The 13,571-nt window shown below is 38.5% G+C and overlaps 1 pseudogene; it reads right to left on the bottom strand.

Annotated features, from left to right (window-relative positions):
- Nucleotides 1–415: 415 nt before the first annotated feature.
- Nucleotides 416–13,179, bottom strand: LOC139705080 (leukocyte immunoglobulin-like receptor subfamily A member 6; annotated as a pseudogene).
- Between the last annotated feature and the right edge of the window lie 392 nt (nucleotides 13,180–13,571).

The following is a 13,571-nucleotide window of genomic DNA, read 5'->3' as shown; positions in this document are numbered from 1 at the left end:
GGTTGGAATTTCATGTTTTCCCATTTATTACTGAACTATATTTGGAACTCTGAACTGAAGTAATGAATACTCCATACATCAAGGAAAGAGGCAATTAGAAATAAAGAAAATTGTGTTTCAGAATAGTGAACCAGATCATGAAGGTGTATAGAGGTGTGGACCCAAATCTGCCATGTGGATTCTAGCCTTATGCATATGTGTGTAAAAGGAAGAAGAGTTAGTCAATGAAATCAATTTTGGTAGAGATAAAACTATCAAAATTTAATTGTCCTGTACAGAAATACTCCAGACAATGTCTCTGACTTTTGATTTTGATTCCTCCATGTAGAAATGACCAGTTGACACTCTAGATATTTCATTACTCAGATTATTTGCAGACCTTCCTAGGTTCATCAGATTTATTTCCAAGATTCTACTACTCTGAATGTGGTTTGGTCTCTCCTGTGTTTACTTTCTGTGCATTGGGATTTTCTCTCTGGCTGTGGTGGGCCTCAAATAAAAGAATATGAAGGACCGCCAGGATGAAGCTAGCCATGCCCTTCTAGATAATATTTTATACTATGTAATATTGGGCCCTGGGAACTGAGAATGTGGGGAGGGGGAAGGTCTTATAGGTCAGAGCTGCTGAAAATGACCCTAGTCTGCCTGGATATCCACCTAGGCAAATTATCTCCTTTGGATAGAACTTGATCCTCTGGGCCCAGCTTCCTTTCTCAGAATTTTTCTTTCTCACCAGGCATGGAGAGTGACTCATTTGGTGAGGAGCTGATGGCATCAGCTGCTTCTGAAAATCATATAAAATGGGGTTGGTGAGAGCTTGAAAAAATTGAGTCTTTTCCCTGTACTCTGAATTCTTATATTCCCCACTTCTTGTGATAGAACTATAGTTCTTCAATAAACCTTTTCTCGGTTATAGATAGGATTCCTCAGGCCTCCTTGTTAGAGTCTTCAGCTTCCCGTGTTTTGTTAATTCAGATCTTAAAAGTCTTTAGACTTTTAAGACACTTTTAGACACTTTGGAATATGGTTTAGCTGAACCTTAAGAGCTCAGGATCAGAGAGGAAAAAAATGGTCTCCCATATAAGAAATAATGGAGCCCTTTTGTACTTCCTGTTCAATCTGAGACACATAAGTTAATTCTTCTGGAGATGAGAATTTCCATATATTGAACATCTGAAGACTCAAATCTGGGGATGAGATGTTTGCCATCAGCAGTTGACAAATGTCAAGAGCAAAAGAGGTGAAAATCTGGTGTTTCATCTCCTTCTTCCTGCCCCACTCAGTTCACTTGATGTTTCATCATCCATTTTATCTTTCATTAATTCATTCTTCATGTAGCTATGAATACTACTCATGGATTACACATGTATATTCATATAATTGTTTTGAAAGTATCCGGTTAAGTCACTGGATCATAATACAGAATGTCTTCTTTCTTGGAGTTAAATCTAGTTAGTGAGCCCAATGCTAAACACCTACGTTTATATGAGATGAAAAATTATTTTCAATAAAATCAGAGTTTCATTCATGTGTAGCAAGTAAACCCCTATCAGTCTCAAATGGAACCCTTTAGAATCATTTCAACTATCACCAACAGCTTCAGGACATCACTGTGCTCTCCAGAGCCAGCAGGGCTATAATGATTACAGAGATATCAACCTGTATGATACTCTGTCATGAATAGGATGAGACCATTGGACTTGTTCTGTGCTCCAGTGGGACTGACTGCCTCAAGGTCTTAGGATTCCTTCTCTCATATGGTACATATGAGCCTCCACAATCCCCTAGTACCATATGGTTACTGTCCTCTTGTAGGTGATCACAGAGCCTGGTTCATTGCAGATGGTGGGTTTTGACAGGGTCTCTGGAAAAATATCAGAAGCTGGTTTCTAGGACATTGCCAACTGTTCAGGTCCCAGCTATTAGCTGCTGGACTCAAAACATCTTGTGGATTAGAGCAGAGTCACACCATTTCCCCACTGAGCCGGAGAACCTGTGATATCTGGGGAATGAATCACCAGCCCTCACATGAAACCTGGGGCCCAAACTCAGCCTGAGTAGAGTGTTCTTGGTGAGAGGTTTGTGACCCAAAGTCTGAGCAGGACCTCTCCTCCTCTCAATGGTCTCCTAATGGACAAGGGCCTGGCTATGGAATAGGTCTCCTCTCTATCTTCAGATTTTACCAAGGCACAGCAGGGTCATGAGAATACTTGTTGTCTCCTTTCCTTGGCCTTGTTGTGCAGATGAATGAGACTATGGTGCCCAGAGGGATGGTCATACACAAGTATAGCCATTCAGAAGTTGGATTCTGACCATCATAGGGTTATATAAACAGCCCCACATGAATAATAATAACTGTTCCACCCCAAGTATCTGGTTCTTGTTTTTAAGAACCTGTCTCTTGCAGATATTTACACAGAAATAAAAACTTCCCTGACTCCCAGCTACTCTGTCTACTTGATATGTTCTCATCTCATCAAGATCTGTGATTCAGCAACTGATAAACCAAAAGCTTTCAGAATTGGCCTTTTCCATTTGAGGGTAGCCAAGGGCTTTTCTCTCTTCTTGGAGAGTCTTCTCCATGGGATCTACTTCACTTCTACATCTCATCCACCTACAAAATATTCTGGAGTTTATACTGCTGTCAGTCATTTGGCAAGCCCTGAGGATGCTTCAGTAAAGATACAGGTTTATGTTGCATGTGTGAGGCATGTCAGCAGAGACACATTTAATATGTAATTATACAGCTCATGTTAAGCTAATTTTGAGTCTCACTTTTAACAGAGGATTCTTGACCTATGACAAGACATTTATCTTTAGCTTCTGTAAATAAAAAATTCCCTTCCTTCCTTTTTTCCTTCCTTCCTTCCATCTTCCAGGCAATTTACCAGTGTTAAATAAGCAGTTACCATGTTTAATCATGGTGCCAGGCATGAAATTCATTGGTGGGACTGTCAGATAACTTCCATGAAATGGAACTCTGATTAATGCAGATAAACAGTACAAATATTCAAATGACCGGCAATTCACCTACAGGTTTGCGAGTTACAGGGAAGGAGGAAAACATGGAAATAGACTCAATAACAGCTGGATGTCATGCAAGGATTCATCAAAGTATAAGAAAGTTTTTGAGAAGGGAGAGCTAAGTCCTAAATTAGGAGGAGTGTGGGAGGTGAAAGGATCCTTGACTAAGAAGGGCATGCATTTCTCTAAAAACTGAAAGCAATTCAGTGAAAGTGGAGTTCTTATCTCACAGGGTCTTAGCTCCATGTAAGTACTCTGGTATCTTATTTTTAAGATAAGTGGAAATTTTTAAGCAATCATATATGTGAACAAGTTGATCATTTCACAAGGTAGTATGTAGAAAATAGATTCTATGTGGGTGTCTTAATTCATTTGTGCTGCTGCAACAAATACCACAGACTGGGTAAATTATAAACAGTAGAAATTTGTTTCTTATACCTTTTGAGGCTGAGAAGTCTAAGATCAAGGTCAAGATGTTTGGTGTCTGGTAAAAGTCATCTCTTCTTCTGAGATGGTGCCTTGTTGCTGTATTATTTCCTAGATGATAAGTGCATTGTCTTAACAAAAAGATTAATCATTGTTTCCCTGCAGGCAATCATTACTTACCTTCTAAAGGCCCTACCTTCTAGTTCTATCACATTGACAATTACGCTTAAATGCTTATGTTTTGGGGGAGCATTCAGACCATCATAATGTACTCTATTGCTGATAAACAATGATAAAACTCCAACATTACTCTGATCCCTAGATGAAATACCATTCAGTATCCTAAAAAATATTATTTAGATTTCTCATTTCATCCTTACAAACCCTGTGCCACAAATACATTTATAGAGGAGTGGGATGACACACTAAGATTTCTTTGAATTTACCAGAGTTAAGAATTTGAAAAGAAACTTTCTAGTGGACTCAGAAAGCTGATTGTGAAAAGGCACAAAAGTGTGAATGGCTCATATGGTGTATGTCTAGGGAGGGATACGTGGTTGGTTAACAGTGATGATTTTGCTTCATAGGGAGAAGTGATGTTCTGTGGTCCTGGAGAGATTTTCTCTGCTTGGTCAACAACATTGAAGGTCAGGATCTTATTTAGAAGAAAAAGGAGAACTGTGCAATGTAAATTGGTTATAGAGAATAATAAACTTCAACAGAGAGTGATGTCTTAAAATAGTTTGACCAGGAAGGAGGCTGGTGGGGTGGTATAAATATGTCTTGAGTCTTCATTTTAGCTTGGACTATGTTGAGGGACCTGGGAACATTGATAAGAAAGGCTCATGAAGAAAGAACTTTTGGATTTGTTCATTGTATGTGAAGTAAAAAAGAATGAGGAATTGAGAGCTGTTCTACTCTCTGTCTTGATTAATTGAAGGAACCAAAGGAACCATTCTCGTGACAGAGTAGTTGACCCCAGGAGAAGAAAGATGCTTAGTGAGATGATCTTAAGCTTTTTAACCAACATGCAGAGGGAAGAACAACCCCTCCCATGGACCTAAGTGTATGGTCTTATTTATACCAATCTTTCCCTCTCTGACTTTCTTATTTCTATGAGTAACAGCACTTTTTCCTTATAAATTCCTATCAACATTTAATAACATTACTTATCACTCATGATCAAAGCTCTTTATCTGATGCTGTCTATTCTATCTCCATGTTTTGATCAATAGCACTCATTGTAGAAATCTCAAATTTTAATTTAAGGTATGTGAGAACATTTATTGAAAATTGATCATGATCAATTTACCTCTCCTTTCCTGTTTTCCTCATTGAAGGAAGATGATAATGATCTTACATTTCTGATTGTGTTGAGGATCAGCGGTGCCTGAGACATGGAAGGGTCTCAATCTTGTATAATTTCCATTTTCAGGTTAAAAGATATGGAATAGGAGCCTTAATGGTAGTGATGGCTAATTGAAAGTCCCTAATAGTGTCTTCTTATAAGAAAAGTAAAACAGAAGAAATACTTAATTCTGGGTGGAACAACTGAAGACAAGAAATACTTATAAGATTCAGGAATTCTGATGCTCACCCTAAATTCTATAGTCAGTCAGATTATTAGAGTAGAGGTGGAAAGGTCAACTTAATGTCTGAACACCTTGAGATTTTGGCATCTCTCATCTGGTAGAAATCCTATCACAAGTACTAATCCACAGTGTTGTGTTGTGTTGCAACTTCTCATGTATAAAGAATCTGTAGAGAACCACATCTTTTTTTTTTTGCATTTCTTGTTAGCAAAGTCTCCATAACATAAAATTGACCATTTTACAGTACACAATTCAGTGTCATTTAGTAAATTCACAAACTTGTAACCACATCTATAGCTAGTTTCCAAGGATATTCATCATTCAAAAAGGAATCCCCATTCTGTGAAGCAGTCATTCTCCATATCTCTTCCCACCCAGCCTCTGACAACTATCAATCTGCTTTATAACTCTATGGGCTTCCACCTTCTAGATGTTTTGTATAAATGAAATCATATGATATGTTCCGTTCTGTGTCTGGATTCTTTAATTTAGTTGCCTCATTTGAACATTTATCACAGCATGCATGTATCAGAACTTCATTCCTTTATATGACTGAATAAAATTCACCTTATGGAGATACTGCATGCTGACCTATTCTTCAGTGAGGCACATTTGGATTGTTATAACTTTTTGTATATTGTGAATAGTATTTCCATGAATACTTATAAGCAAGTGTTTTAACATCTGTTTCCTTTTCCTTTTTTGTAGTAAGAATATCAAACTTGAAATCTACCCTTCTAATGAGTTTTTAAGTGCACAAATCAACATTAGCAATCTTAACTACAGGCACAAAGTTGTACAGCACATATCTAAAGCTTATTCATCTTTCATGACTAAAACTTTTAGTTCTATACCTAGAAGTGGAATTTCTAGGTCATATGGTAATTCTAGATTTAATTTTAAAGGGAAATGCTAAGTCACTTTGCACCCCCTAGCCAATGCAAAAAGGTTCCAATTTTTTTTCACATCATCACCACATGACTAAAATAGTGGATGTGAAGTGACATCTAATTGTGATTTTATTTGCATTTCCCTAATAACTAATAATCTAAGAATCTCTTGTATACTTGATGTTGATTTGTGTATCTTCTTTGTAGAAATTCCTATTCAATCCCTTTGACCATTTTAAATTGAATTGTATATCATTTATTTCCATGAGTTAATGTTATTATATATATGTGGTATGGATTATAGACTCTTGTAAGATAAATGATTTAGAAGTAGTTTTTCCAATTCTGTAAATTAGCTTTTAAATCTCTTAATAGTGTCCTTTCATGCACTTCACTTTTAAATTTTGATGAAATGCAACCTGTTTTTTTTTTCTGTTGTCTTTAATTTTGGTGTTATACCTCAGGAAACTATTTTCAAGTCCACAGTCATGAATTTTTTTTTATACTTTTTTTCTAAAAGTTTTGTAATTTTAGCTCTATGGTAATACATTTTGTGTATCATGTGCATAGGAATTCAGATTCTTTCTTTTTTATGTGGAAATCCAGTTTTCAAAAGACCATTTGTTGGAGAGACACTTCTTTTCCCATTGACTAATATAGACATCATTGCTAAAAATTAAATTAATCATACATATGAGGAAATGCTTGCATCTGGAAACTGAGAGCAGGATCAAATATGCAAAATTTCAAATGAAAACAACAAAACTAATTGTTTTATTGATTTACTGCAGATTGATATCTATTTGTTTGAATGCGTGTACACATGTCTATTAAATAAATGATCCATTTTTCTCTCTTTATCTTTTCATTTACAGCCAACACTTAGATTTACATTCTGTTAAAGTATATATAGGCATATATATGTCAACTGTATTTCATATAATGTATCAGACATCAAACCAAAATCAGTGCTTAACTAACATGCATCTTTTACTATTAGACCTACAACTATAGGGAATGTGATGGATACCATGAAATAACCACAAAATGTATTTAACTATGCACTACAATGCATTACGTGAAATAAATCCTTGGGAATTAGAAGGCAGAAAATAGAACACAGCAATTTTGTGCATTATGAAAGATAGTTCTTGAAGAGATGATTTTCCTAGCTTAAGTGGATAGGAAAATTATTGAGAACTTCAGGAATAAGAAATTGTAGATAAATATCCCCAGTTGAGAGTAAGCATGCCCACTAATCACTATCAGGACTCTGATTATCCTGGAATCAGAGCTGGCTGATATCCTTCAGTCCAGCCAAGGCACTCTCATGAATATTCATACCACCTCCATTCCAGGTAGTGTTATATGCAAAGCATACAAGGATTGGGCACTATCTTAGCCTAGCTCCTCTAATTTGGAGATAATGGAACTGGAATGGACAGATTCACAATGTATGCTACATGAAACCCATTGACAGGAAATTCATAGGGAAAAAAAAAAAAAAAAAAACTTCTTCTCCTGCCATAAAGTCTGTGTGGTTCAGACTAAAATTGAGTCCTTGTTAATCTGAAATGATTACCTCATGGTGTTAAAGTTCATCTCTGAAATAATCTCCAAAGTTCATATTGGTGACTTCCATTTTAATTCAAATTCTTGGAACACAATCAGAAACTCACATGAACTCAGTTCAAATTTTCTTTGCATATATTAATATTGCAAAGACATTGGGTGTTTTGTTTAAAGGCCCAGATTATCACCTGGGCAGTGGCTTATTGTCTGACTACACTCAGGTGGGACTGATCAGGCAGGTGAAGGCATTTTTTAGAGTACAACATGTCCTGTGAAGTATCTACTGCAGTAGATCTGCAGCTAATTTAGTGGTAACTTGGTGAGTAATGTAGGTGGTTTTCATCACTGCAATCCAACCCCACCTCGTAAATTTTATGGAAAATAAAGATAGGTTCTTGAAAAGAAATGCATTAGTTACCAATAAAGACAAGTAGACAGGAGTCACCAAAAGTATCTCAACAACACTGGCAGGATTCCAGAATGCTTTCTGTTTTTTATATTGCACAAAATCTTTCAATATCATCTAATTTGTAACCACTACTATGGATTACATAGGATTTTTTTCTCTACCTTCTTCCTAAATCTTGTTTTAGGTATGTATTCTTAAATAATGTATCCTTTAGAACTTTATGTAAATGGCTATTTCTAAAGACATTCTTTGCATAATCTTTTGTTTATCCACTATTATGTTACAATAATCACTTCAATGCTTAGTTCCTGCCTTATAACTGACACATGACACTTTTATTTCTACATTTAATACCATATTTTATTATATTTCAGTGCCTGGCATTAAAGTTATTTTTGGCTAACATAAATAATTTTCATATTGATGTTCACATAAATTTGTCCTGGGAGGAATGCATATACATTCCTCATGATATATGTCATAGTTGTGTAATACAAATTACCCTCTAAATTGACCGAAATCATTTGTACTTCCACCAGTAAAGTTTTAGAATTCTATGTACACATTATTCTCTTCCACAGTTTATAATACAATATTTTTTTGCATCTTACCTGAATGTGCTAGAATTTTGGTTTCACAGTTTCAATGAACTGCAGCATAAGTTATAATTACATTTAAAATAGAAGTATATTTATACATGAATGAGTATCAGAGAGGTATAATATAGTAGTTTTGTGGTCTTTGGCAAAAATTGGTTTCTGTGCAATTTTTCTTAATTCTGCATTAGTGATATTACATCAACATCTAAATTTGATAAGAAAGGAAGTATTTTTACCATGGAAATAAATAAACAAATAAACTATATAAACAACACAAGCAGCATTTGACAAGAGAGGTTGTTAGATATTATTTTGGAAAAGGTATTTATCTGTCCTGGGCTAGAAAATTTGTCAGGCTATTTACTTATTTATTTACAAAATCAGTTTGTATACCCCAAACTGACAAGATGGAGACTCAATAACACACATCAAGGAATGTAATCATTAGAAATAAAGACAAATGTATTACATGAAATTACAGAGAAATGTGAACACAAATCTGCCATGTTGGACACATGACACAGGAATTGATGGAAGTTATTCTCAATAACTCAACAATGGTGTGGATAGAAAGTACCTTAGTTTAATGTTACAGTATAGTAACAATTTTCCTGCACCAGAACAATGATTCTTCTACCTTGAGATGACATGCAGATAGTTCACACAGAAGATGTCTCTGATTGTCTTCCAGAACATCCAGGGGTCATCAGATGAGAATGACATTGGAGGATCATGCTCTCCAGGCCCCAGGACAGGGCCCTGCTGTGTCAGGATGTTCCTAGATACACCAGGAGGAAATATGATCTGAGGACTGCAGGGCCTGGTTCCTCCCCAAATCCCCCTTTTTGTGTTCTGGTTCTGCATGCTCTGTCTTTCATACTCTTTGTCTCTGGCTCAGGAGCCCCCATTTCCCTTAATTATCTTCTCACCTGAAGCTGAATTCTCAAAGAATCTAAGTAAACTTTCTAGAAATATTAAACAGTTTATGGGCAAAGCATTGGTATGCACCCCCAAGAGTAGCAGCTCCAAGGGGTCTCTGGAGACTGACCACACCTGTGGTTTCCTCCTATAAAGGTCATGGCATCTGAATATTCATCTGTGACTGGTGTTAACAGCATTCCCAGGGAACAGGGCTTGAAGCTGATCCTGGGGTGTAGATGTAATTTTAGGATCCAATAGAACTTGTGTTCTCCTTCCTTGCTCAAAATGAACCTGTCAAATTTCACCCATGAGTCACTGTAGGATCACCATTCCTCCTGAGGCCATGACAAGCTTCAGCAATACTGAAAGGGAAGGTTTGCTGTAGACTCCAAGGAGAGAAGACAAGGGGGCAACCAGGTGAAATAGGGCTCACCTTACCCCACAATAGACCCTATGGCTGGACTGTAGAAAAAAGATAGCTCTGAGAGAAGACGCCCATTCCAAATGTGGAACCTGTGACTAGGACCCTTGAATATCTTCTCAGTTGGCATCACCAACTCCAGGAGGTCACTGTGCTCTATATAGCAAGCTGGACTGTGATGGTTACAGTGATATCAGCCTGCTTGATGCTCTATTATGGATGGAATGAAGAAATTGGCCTTGTCCTAGGCTCCATTTGGAATTGACTATCCCAGGGTCCTAGGATTCCTGCTATATCCAGATGGTAAACCCTGAGCCTCCAAGATCCCTAACACCAGATGGAGTTTCCACAGGTAATCAAAGAGCCTACCTGTGTTAAGATTCTCTGGAGGAAAAGTACCAACAGTGTGTGTGTGTGTATTTATAAAAAAATTATTAGATTGCCTTACAGGAACAGAAGCTGGATAGTCCCAAAATATCTGTCAACAGACTGGAGTGCTGGAGGAATCAGTAGCTGCTTAGTTCAAAAAAGCTAGCGACTCAGAAGAAGAGGGACCAATATACAGCTCTAGTCCATAACTGAAGGCCTGGGAAATCCCCTGGGAATCTCTAGTAACTGTGCTATCCACATTCAGGACAGGTGTTTCTCATCAGTTTGCTGTCCACATGCCAATTACTACTGGAAACACCCTCATTAAAAATGAACACAAATAACTACAACAACAACAACAAAAAAAAAAACCCCACAAGTTTCTTATTACTTGACATCTCTTAATCCAATCAAGTTGATAGTCCAGATTAATCATCACAGTAGCTCAGACAAGATGGTAGGTTTTGGGGGCTTCTCTAGAAGGAAATCAGAAGATGGATATACCCTACTCTTTAGATCTCAGATCCCAGTCTCAGAATTCTCTGAGACTGGTTTAGCCCAGATGTACAGTTCTTAATCCTCACTGCTTGGGATGTGCCGCGTCCGGCTAACGGAGCCGAGTCCAGCGAGGGACGGCGGGGTTAAAAATACACAGGACACCAAGGTTCTTCATCCAGGAGGGAGCATGTGCGCACTTTATTGCCAAATTTGTTCCCCTTATATATCTTTTTAACAGCTGCGGGAAATCACTCAAAAGTGAGGAGGGAAGAGTAATAACTGCGTCCTTGGGTTACGGTCACGTCACCGTCCCCTATCAGGAGGCTCGAACAGGTCAAGATGTTCCCGAGAGACACATATGCTCTAGGCAGATAAACAGGGAACCGCAAGCCCGCATCATGGCCTTGTGAGCTGGCCACATTGACATGCATAACAAAGAACTGGGGGTTGAGTCCCCAGGGGCCAGGGCGGGCCTGCTACCAGCAGGGATGGTCCCATATTCCTGAGGAAGAGGACAGAGCTGAGACAACTGGGGGAAGACTTGCCTGCCTATATTTGGGTACTAGAGCCCAGATGCAGTCCTGAAGTCTCAGCTCTTTGGGAAGCTCCTGAGTCCTTGAAGTCTCCTTATGAACCAGACCTAGCTGTGGGGTGTGGTCCATACCAGAATAAGACAGAACAGGACTAGACATATAGAGACCAAGCTTCCTCCTTTCATGGATCCTAGCTGTGCAGATGGACGAGACCATGATTCTGATCAAGGTAGAGAGATACACATGGTATGAACCACTCAAAATACAAGTCCTCTCTTTCAAAGTTTTCCCATCAGCAGTGCTACAGAAGGAGAATTGCCCCACCCCAGGAGCATAACTCATATTTCTTCATGGCTAAGACGTGGATAAGCACCATAATTTATACCAATATTTTACAAAGAAGCGAGTTCTCCTCTGATACCTGACCTGCTCATTCCTTCTATCACTGAAGTCTGAAACATCGAAGCAGACACACTCAATGCATTCCTGAATGGGTTCACCCTAGATGAGGGTAACTATGGGTGTTTGTCCTCTCAGAACTCTCCTATGATTTCTCTGGCAGTATATTAACCTGTTTGTTGACAAAACACTGTGAGGTCTTTACCATGGCTGATCATCTCATCAGCCATGGAGATGCTTCAAAGGAAAACACAATTTCATCTTGCAGGGTAGACTGTGATCACTAGAGACACATTTAACACGTGAGTGTGTGGGTTAAATTTAGCCTCACTGTGGTGATAAGTTAAAGGGGACATACCATTAACCCTTGAAAAATAAGGATTTGACCTGCATGGGTCCACTCATATGTAGAAATGTTTTAAGACAAACAGACCCTCCAATGTCCTTTGGAGACTCTCTGTGACAAAATCATTCTGACCAAGGATGAATGGCTGATGAACATCCATTTCACATTGGTTGGAAGCAGAGCCCAATTTCCCACTGTGCTCTGTGAATTACAAATGCAACATTCAGGATAAACTCTATACTTGGACACAATCACTCCAACATGTGGTTAGTTCCCAGTGCTCCCTGAACATAATTGTTACTGGTAAAGAGCCTCTACCTTGCTTCAGGTTCTAACGACCCTGGATTCTAGCAGGGGTAGGAAATGAAAGCAAGAGATTTGAAGATAAATAGACCTACCTAGAGAGACTAATAGAAGTTGAAAGTGAGGTTCACAGAGTCACTGGGGGAAGAAGGGTAGTTTCTTAGCTCAGAGGTAAGTATAAATGCAAACATGGGATAGGGGGATGATCCCTATATACCTGACCTTTCCTCTCACCCAGCAATGTACAAGAAATCCTCTCTCTCATCTCGGTCATGGCCCTCAGTTTTCTCTACAGATAACATGATTCTGCAATGTCTGTTAGAGAAAATGGTTTGATATTTCCACTTGTCTAAGGAGGACAACACATTCATTTATAAGACACAGTGCTACCCTCTCGCACTGTGTCTTTCCCCAAAGGGGACCTACAAGAGCTATAGTACACCCAGCTCCCCCTCCCTGTTTTCACAGCTCTGTGACTCTCAGGAACTCTCAGGTAAGGATCCTTAAACCTCAGATTAATTGAGAATCCAAATCCTCAGCTTGTAGTCTAGCGCCAGGAGAACAGTGAGCTGGGATGTGAAGGAAGGAGGAAAAGGGAAAGTCAGCTGCTGGATGAATTTATCCCAAAATAGATGAAAGGAGATGGGGGAATTTCAATCCCTCTTCATATCTTATCTTCATATAAAAGTCAGAGGAAGTGCATAAAAGTCAGAGGAAGTGCTGGGCACTGTAAGGGAGAAGGTCAAAGAATATATGAGGTTAAGCTTTAAGGAAAAGGGGTGAAGATAATGAAGGTGAGAAACTGTATTCACAGCCTCACATCCTTCTCCTACCTCTGGCTCCAAACAGCATCTGGGGTCTGCAGCCTCTCAACCATGTCACACTTCAAGCCTGTTGGGTGTCAGTGACCTCTTAAACCAGAGGATTTGGTCTCCCCTGTACTTGGCTAAGTGCATTAGCTTTTCAGCATGGTGACCAAAATACTTCACACAAACATTGTTTTGGATCTTAAGTGAGATGAGGAGAGAAAAGGTAGCCCAACCCATGCTTCTTTCCAAGATGCTGAAATCCAAAAACCACAAAGACACCCAAGAGCCCACATAATCAGGCCCACAAAATGAAAAGAAGAGTATAGTTTGAGGTCAAGGTGGTAGAATTCACTGAAAATCATAACTGAAGTTGAGTAGTTCACCCTACTCTTGAGATTGATAAAATTCTAACAGTGGGAATTTATTCTCTCAATTATCAAAGACATAATCCTTTCATAAT

The sequence above is a fragment of the Marmota flaviventris genome, chromosome 1 (genome assembly GCF_047511675.1).
Source record: "Marmota flaviventris isolate mMarFla1 chromosome 1, mMarFla1.hap1, whole genome shotgun sequence".
Taxonomy (NCBI): domain Eukaryota; kingdom Metazoa; phylum Chordata; class Mammalia; order Rodentia; family Sciuridae; genus Marmota; species Marmota flaviventris.
The sequence above is the reverse complement of the archived record's forward strand: the minus strand, read 5'-3'. Positions and strand labels throughout refer to the sequence as shown.